At 35.5% G+C, this 9,253-nt stretch overlaps 1 non-coding gene across 1 annotated transcript; it reads left to right on the forward strand.

Annotated features, from left to right (window-relative positions):
* The first annotated feature begins 1,424 nt into the window (after positions 1–1,424).
* On the forward strand, positions 1,425–1,531 carry LOC120360208 (U6 spliceosomal RNA). Its single transcript, XR_005576786.1, has one exon. It is a non-coding gene; the product is annotated as a U6 spliceosomal RNA (small nuclear RNA).
* Positions 1,532–9,253: the final 7,722 nt, after the last annotated feature.

A 9,253-nucleotide genomic window follows, 5' to 3' on the forward strand; every position in this document is an offset into this window, starting at 1 on the left:
ATCAACTAGCATTTTTTGCTTAGCTTGCCACAAATGAGGCCTCAGTTCTTGGTTGAAGAACAATTTTTTTCTTTCTTTGACTTTATTCACTAAATGTGATGATTGTATGAGTCATTAGTGCTATATAGCAAGAGTTCATTCCTCTTTATTGTTTAGTATTCCACTGTATGTACTGCAGGTTGTGTATCTACTCGTCTGCTGAGAGACATTTGGTTTGTTTCCAGTTGTTGGCTATTAAAAATAAAGCTGTATCTATCACACGAGTCTTTCTATAGACGTAAATTTTTATTTCTCTTGGGTAAACGCCTAAAAGTAAAACAGCTGATTGTTCTGCTAAGCGCCTATTCAAACTGTCTGACAGTGATTGTAGCATTTTACATTTCCACCAGCAGGGGATGACGGTTGTAGTTACTCACAACTTTGCTAAACTTTGGTTAGTCTTTTGAATTTTAGCTATCCTAATGGATGTGCTTTAATTATTTTTAAAATTCACATTCAGCAGTAAGTTTCAAGATACTGCTTCAGGAAGAATTATTTACAAGAAACTTTGACATGCACAGGAATTAATGGCCTGCTCACTGCCTCTCCAATTATTGTTGCAAAAAGAACAAATGGAATCACTTCAGCTGGAGAGAAAGGGACTTGCAACTATGGGGAAGGTGCAATGACAACAGTCACTTGAGTCTTCATCTCACCTCTGAGGTCAGAAGCAGCAATCAGAACGTGAATTCCTGATATTAGGAAGACGGGGTTCTTATTGCCTGCTTGGTCTCCCACAGCTGTGTAAGCTGGTCCAGGAACACATGCACCGCTGCCTCTCACAGGGCTGGGAGAAGGAGATAGGTAGTTTCTACTATGCTACGAGATAAAATTGACTGACATTAACTGCAATTTATAGTCCAAGCCCTCCCCTGAAAGTTACAAGACTTCAACAGACCACAGGATTCTAAAAAGTTACAGCACACAGATTGGCTGGTGCAATTGGCTAGGTGGGAAGAGAGATTCCTAATGCTTCCTAAGGGGTCACCTTCCCCAAATTCTCCCTCTAGAGCATTTTGAATAGCAAAGTTTTACTTATGTATCTTTAGTCTTAAATATGTAATTGAAAATTAAGTTTCTTGCAAAGACAGCAGCTGGGAGAAACTAACAGGAAAATATCCAATAAATGACCAAGATTTGACCACAAAAGTCGTGTTAATTAATTGACTACTATCTTCGTATGAATGATTAAGAACTAGAGTAACATTTTCAAAATGATTCTGAGCAGAGGAAAAACAGTGATTTCCACTCAATAGCAGTTTCATTGCCAGGATGGAGAAATACAAAAATGCCTTATATATTGTGAAGAGTTTAAAAAAAGCTACTCGCATAGGAAATCCTGCAAGGGGAAGTACAGTATAGAGCTGTTATGAAGAACACACAGTGTGCTCGTTTCGACAGCACATATACTAAAATTGAAACGATACAGAGAAGATTAGCAGGGCCCCTGCGCAAGGATGACGCGGAAATTCGTGAAGCGTTCCATATTTAAAACACACACACAGAGCAAAAGAAAGGAGAACACGACTCTCAACCTTGAACATAAAACTCCTCATCAGGAAGAAGCTAGTTAACGAATTTCCTGTGGTATTCCTACTCTGGATCACTTTGGGGATTCTTGGGCAATGTTTTGCGGACTGTCCTTGGTCGGGCTTAGATCAAAAGCAAATAAAGTGCAGGGCCCAAGGGAAAACTTCTTTAGCCTCTGAAGTTTTCTTCAAAAATAAACATACAAAAGACAGACTACTAGGAGAAATGGCATACAATTTTATTAGTATGCACATGGAAAAATCAGAAAGTGATTGTTCAGTATCCCAACGGGTGCAGACGCTTATATACCTTTCTTCTTAGGGGAAAATCACATAGGAAAGCATAGATGAATTTAGGGAAATAGTGTAGCAGAGGATTATTAAAATAATTCAGTGGACTTAAAGAACGTATGATGACATGGGACAGTGTCTGTGGGGTACACAGAGCAGACAATGATTAGCGACAAAACTCCAAGTTTGTTGATCGTCTTCAGTCTTTCTTCCCGCAACACGAGTTCAACTAATGAAAACTCAAGGAAGAGACAAGAGGTAACTGTTCTCTTCTTTGGCAGGTCCAGACTTTAGGCAGATGAACAAACTTGTAGGAGAAACTTCATCCTGTGCTTTTGGAGAGGGAACGGATTGAGAGAGGGGACTGGGCGAGGGTAGGCCAGACAGGCCCCGGGGCTCTTCTCGAGTTCAGCACGTCACAGTGTCATATTTTGAGTATAGTTTCTGTGCCCCAACACTAGCTGTTGTGAAATTATTACTTCTTCTTAATTATTATTATTTTTTTTTGTTCCCAGAATTGAGAAGCCATACACCTTGTGCAGGTGATTACCACTAAGCACTGAAGTAAGACTAGTGATATACACAGTGCCAATTTAGTTAGTCATAATTTCTTGTCCATATGAAACTACAGAAAGAAATAAAAAAATAAACTATTCTCATGTCATATGATATCTAACAAAAGCAGCAAAGGAGGAATCTGGAGATTACTTAAATACTAATTTTTGAGAACAATTAAGACAAATCACATTATTAAAAACGAAGGTAGCTTTAGTTAATCTGGAATGACTATGATAGAAATGAGATACATTGGTTTATTATATCCTTTTTGTTCCCATTATAAAGGTTAAATATACGTTGATGGGAGGACATATGAATAACTTAGTTCTATAAATAAATTTTTAAAAGCAATAGTAAGATGGTTCCAACTTATTTTAGGCTAAGATAAACAAGTCCCTCATGGAACGACGTGAACAAGATTTCTAGTAATATACAACATTTCACACTAATTGGAAACAAACCCTCAGGATCTATGAATTTGATGGCTAAGACATGAGTGTGTGATCAAAGAATTAAAATGTGAACAGTACTCTTCAATACAAGTAGCTTCATTTAGAAAAAGAGATAACAAAAAAAGAGTATCACTGGCAGCTTTCGATTAATATTTCATTGACAGTGCTGCCTGCATTTAAATCTCCTCCATGACTTACACTTACTAGCCTTCTTCCTGCTGTCACCACCTTTCATATCCTCACCATTGTTAAGAAATCCGTGACTGAGATAACTGCGTCACCTCCCACAAAAGCTGTGGTCTGTTAAACCGAGACAGCAATATTCAATAGTGAACTGATGCTGACAGAGATTTTACTGAGAACGGTTTCACCCGGGAATAACTCTCCTCACCTAGCTATCGAAGCCAGCATTACTGCAATATAGGTAGCAACAATGCAATTATTAAGAATTGAACCGTAATCCCCTCTCAGGGTCCCATGGAGGTAAATGTTCGGGTGTTTCAAGGACATTTTAGAGAGTTTCAATTTACCTATGTCAGGTACATCGTAGTTAAGAAACAGTTATATATACTTGCAACATGTGGAAGACAGATGAGCCACCTCACAAAGCATTTCACTCAGCTTGTGCTTTATGATGTTCTTATTTTTATGATGTTAAGAGAAGCATTGCAATGTAATGAACGCCAGCTACATATTTTACCATATTCCTAGCCACAAATACCATCTAACACATTTGAGATTCTGCTTGGCAGTTTTAGAATTATTCAAAATGTAGCAAACGTAATTGCAAGAATTATTAAGATCTATATTAGGAGTCTTTTCAGAGTCTCCCAGCTTTCTTTTGGCTTTTGATTTCAAAATATTTCCTAGCAAATGAACTACTCTATGATCAACTTTCAATTGTTCCAACAGCAAAAAAAAAAAAAAAATAAAACATATTTGGTTGATGTCAGACATATTGTAATGTACTTGTATTTAACATCATATTCTTACTGCAGTACCATTTATATTATATAAAGATGTGGCATTAAGGGATTTGGCTCTATTTTGGCTTTACATCTCCCCATCCCTTTTCCCTTCAATCCTATGATTTTGGAAAACAGAACAAATCCAAGTATTAGTTTCTAATAACTGTTTTTAATTCCAGTAAAAATTAACTGAATAGATTTCCCTCTCTTACATAGGTAGAATTTTAATTGAAGTTTATTAGTCTGTATATGAAGAAAAATATTATTTAGCAAAATTTCTAATAAATTAAGCCTAGGAAAAACACATTGAAATATGTTAAAATACTTTTTATATGTTATTTCAATTTTATTATTATTAGTCTTATTTTTTTTTTTCATAGAGACAGGATCTCCCTATATTGCCCAGGCAGAAAAAGTGAACTTTTTGCTAATGAATTTGACTACTAAATATGTCATATTTGCCAAACACAACAGACATTAAGGATAATAAGAAGTTTCTGGAATAAACTCACCAAACTCAATACATTTTATCCAAAGCTGTCTTCTGTGTTCTTGTGATTGTCTGGGGCCAAGTGGTGGCAGCAGTTACTGAAATTATTGCCATCTGTAAGTTGGAACTGCCGCTACAAATTCTGAGAGCTGAAGCTTTCCATAAGCTCTTTTTCCTAAACGTTTGATTCTTTTTCCTGCCATAAGTCACAATTTCAGTCTGGCTGTGGCAATGCTCTTTTTCTGACTGTCCATCAAAGGCAAAAGCAAAAGAGTGGCAATTACTTGCTTTCAACTCTTGATTTTTATGCTCTGCTATAACCACCGAAAATAAAAAAAAAAAAGGAAAGTGGAAAGAACTAAAGAAAGTAATAAAGGTATCAGTGATATGAAAAAGGAATCATAGGAAAACATTTATATATGGATATTTTACATGATTAGTCTCTTTCCACAATTTGGTCAGGTTAGATGCTTAATCAAAACTATCCATTATGGCAATTATCCCTCTTTTTTAAATGAGAGTATAAACTTGTTTTATATGATACTGTAACAGAGTATCTTGATTATTTTACATGATCATATAACAGTATCTTGGTTGCATATGTGCAAAGAGTTAGTTAAAAAACACACACACACACACACACACACACACACAAACTGCCAATTCCGGGCACAGTGGTTCACACTCATGTCTGTAATCCCAGAACCGTAGGAGACCAAGGCAGGAAGAACACTTGGGCCAGGAGTTGGAGGCCATCTGGACAACACAGTGAGGCTTTGTATCTACCAAAAAAAAAAAAAAAAAAAAAGGCTGGGCATGGTGTTGTGCACCTGTAGTCCCAGACACTCGGGAGGCTAAGGTAGGAGAATTGTTTCAGCCCAAGAGTTCGAGGCTACAGTGAGCTATGATCATGCCATGGCACTCCAGCCTGGGTGACAAAGAGAGATCCGACTTCTATTAAACAATAAAATAAAATACATTATAACAATTAAAAAAAATCAAATGCTAATCCTCAAGCCTCAAGTCCATTGAAGAGACAATTAGGGTCAAGTCTGCTTAAATTTTACTGATTTAGAAAATAATATCTATTCACTCCATAGACAGTTTTGAGTGTCAATGTATACCAACCATTATTCTCAGTGAACAAGACATACCTGCCTTCTCTCCCCATGCAACTTACAATTTAGTGGAAGAGAAAGAAACGGTGAAGACAATAAATAAAACAAGTAGGTATTGTGATGACTTCTCTGAAGTAAACTCAAGGATGACATGGATCATAATAGAGATTCTCCACTTATATAGGAAGGTCACAGAGGGATTCTCTCTCAAGCTGAATTGCTGAGGCATGAAGAGTGTGAAAGTTCTAGAAGGAGACAGACCTTTGGAAGTTACATGGCTGACACAAGCCAAGAAACACTGGACACCATACCACGGCCTCATCAAAAGTTGGGGGAAGGACTTAGTAGACTTAGAGCCAAAAGTTGTGATTATAGCAATAAAAGTTGCCATTTACTGACTCCTTGTTATGTGACAGAAATTAATTAAAGTAACTTAATTCTCCTAATAACCCTATAGGGCAAGCTTTACTAATAAACTCATTTTATGGAAGGAGACTTGAAGGCTCAGAGAGATAAAGAACTGCTTCAGAATTACCCAGTTAGTTAACAGGGAGTCAGCTTCATACTGAACCAGAGCATATACTTGTTCTTACTAAGCTGTATTATTATCTCATAACTAACTTTTATTGGGCACTGGTTTAACAATAAGAACCATGCTAAATCCTTTGAAACAGATGAGGTTTGAAATGTTTAGAACAATCACCTAACATAGGCAGTTTTTTTTTTTTTTAATCGCATATTTGCAGATTGGGAAGTTACAACCAAGAGGTGCTAAGTAACATTTTTCAAAGTTACTCAGATAATGAGAGGCAAAGCCAAGATTTCAACTGGGGTAAATGTTGGGGATTTCCACAAGAAGCAAAGCTATATTTTTTACTTACCCACAAAATTAGCTTTTTAAAATTAGGGTCTGGGACAATCCTGAGGGTCCAGAAATTCCTCTTCAACAGCTATTTCCTCTTTCAGAATGTTATCTATTCTAATCCATTTTGCTACGAAAGATTTCTTTCTTTACCTCCAGTATACTAGCAGACCATATTCACTCCTAACATTTGCCAAATTTACAGAATTGTTTTCAAGAGAACAGCAAGAAAGAAACTGAAAATGTTTAGTTAACCACAGGGATTCTCTCAACACCTCTGTATTACAATGCAGGGCACAGTAGTGTCGTATCGTATAAAGATAATGTTTTCCTGATGCAACCATGAGGATTGAAAGAGAAGGCAACTACTTACAAAATAAAAGCATTAAGAGAACACTACAACACTAGAAAAATGTTCATTTTAAAATTCTTTATATGCCCAATATCCTTTGTCATTTAAACAAACAAAAACATACAATTATAAAACAAAAACATTTAGAGAGTATCATCAATCCACATTAAATGTACTTCAGTGTTAAGGAAAATATTTAAAATGTAATGAAAAATTATAGATTATTTTCCATGTACTCTAGGCAAGGATATTTAGCATTAAATCATATGTTAATGTATAACAAAGCTCCTTAAGCATCAAATAGAATGTCGATTACATTTTCCTCTGATTCATTTCATCTAATTCAAGCCAGTCTTTTTCCCTGAATATGTAACATACAGACAGTATTCTACTTATGATAGTTTGACTTCATGATTTTTTGACATTGGGGTAGTGTGAAAGCAGTACAGTAGAACCATAATTTGAATCCTCATATACCCATTCTGTTTTTCACATTCAGTACAGTACTCAACAAATTAACACTGTATAATAAAATAAGCTTCCTGCTAAGGTGATTTTGCCCAACTTCAGGATAATCTAGCTGTTCTGAGCATATTTCAAGTAGATGAGGCTAAGGTAAACTTCAGCTTTAATCGGTTAGGAGCATTAAGTGAATTTTAAAAACATTTTCAAATTACAATGAGTTTATTTAGATATACCATGGATTTATTAAGGTGTAACCCAGTATGTGTGTTATATATAAATACATTTACATACGTGTGTGTAAGTATGTAAGGATTCAACATATACTGATTATTTTGTATTCATTGTCTTGACTAATTGCATGATAAAAACGACACAAACTTGAAAAAATGTCAAAGTTATCTATCAATTACAACTTTCTCACATTACCTATGCATATTTTGAAGCCCAGAAATGTGATTTACCAAGATCATAGAGCTAATTGGCAGGATAGTTGGGATCAGAAGTCAAATATTACTGAAGATTTGTTTTTTTGGTAAGAACAGAGGTTCTGTTATATATAGCTATTTAAATTAGAGTGTCAAGTTGTCAATATTTAGAATATGGATGAAATAATTTTTACTCAGGAGAATCAAAACGTATCAAGGCCCTGAACAGGTTTTTTTATACAGATGTTCTGACCAAAAGTCCACTGTGGTTAGACATTGAAAGTAAGGCAAGAAAGCGGTCAGGAGAAAAGTAGGTGCCGTATCCTATGTAACTAGAATGTATTTAACAGATTTACGGACCGTGATTGAGCCAGTTTATGTTTAAGACGATTGTTCTGTTTACTCCGTAGAGAATGGATTGTAGATAGACAGGTAGGCATACTAGTGGAGAGACTACTAAGAAGGTAATTGACCCGTGTAGGGTAGTGGTAATAGTGGCTTGACCTAGATTGGTAATAAGAAAAAGAGGGAAAGAAAGTGGGCTGAGATAAACGTAGGAAGTAAAATCAACAGGATTTGGTGAGATGAATTCGAAATGAGAGATGAGAGAGAAAACACTTAGATTTCCAAAAAGCGAACAAATAAAATGCACGTTTTTCACTCTAGTAGAGTATTAGACGCTGCAACATGAGGAAGAGTGAATTTTTAAAATTATTCTTGGTTTTCTGACTTCAGTGGAGAGAGGAGTCACTTTAAAACATGGAAAGAACTGAAGAACGTGCATATTTATAAGATGTATCAGTAATTCAGTTTTGGTAATGATGTATTAAAATATCTTTATTGCATTCAGGTAGAGATTTTTGAGTCAATTAAATATATATGTCTGAAGCTGATTAAAGTATTTACGGCATGAGATGTTTGCCTTGTAATGTAGAGAATATTTAAATCTCTGGCTGAGATTCCATATTGAGAGGAAAAGGAGGCCTAGATACAAGCCTTGAACATTTCAATGTTTAAATCAGAATATAGGGCAGAGAACAACTGAAAGAAATGTTGAAGAAAACAGAGATGTACATAAAAAAACAAGAGAGTGATGTCATGGAAACTAGGAGGGCGTAAGTAAGAGGGAGGTTGTGAAGTATTGGTTTCATTGAACAACAAGAAGTTTATTCATAAAATTACCTAGTAGAAATTCAAGTCAAGTAGTGAGGAAAAGAAGCCAGATCCAGATCCATGATTGAGGAATAAATAGAACACAAGCAGACAGAAACAGAATATAGAATTACTTTTTCATAAAGCTTGTCTCTGACAGGTAATAGACAGACAGGATATTAAATAGAAGGAGCTACAGTCTCAGAGAGAGTTTATGACACCAGATAAACATTATATAAGGTGGGGGAAAATTCCACTTTGTAAGACATACAGGACAATAAATACATCAAGTTTTCTGAGAACTCAAATGCGGTTAGGATGCTGTGTATATGTCAAGATACGGGTTTTTATAGAAGAGTGGATAATGTCACCATTATCAAACAACAGAAGATGAATGATGATGTAAGTAACTTTTCATTTTTAGTAATGAGAAAATAAAAGTGGCTTTATTCAGTGCCTACAATATTCTATATGAATTATACTCACAGTTCATACAGAATGGGATTTGGAGGAATGTGTAAAACAGAGAGAAAGTGGTAGCTGATGAGAATT

The sequence above is a fragment of the Saimiri boliviensis genome, chromosome 19 (genome assembly GCF_048565385.1).
Source record: "Saimiri boliviensis isolate mSaiBol1 chromosome 19, mSaiBol1.pri, whole genome shotgun sequence".
Lineage (NCBI taxonomy): Eukaryota > Metazoa > Chordata > Mammalia > Primates > Cebidae > Saimiri > Saimiri boliviensis.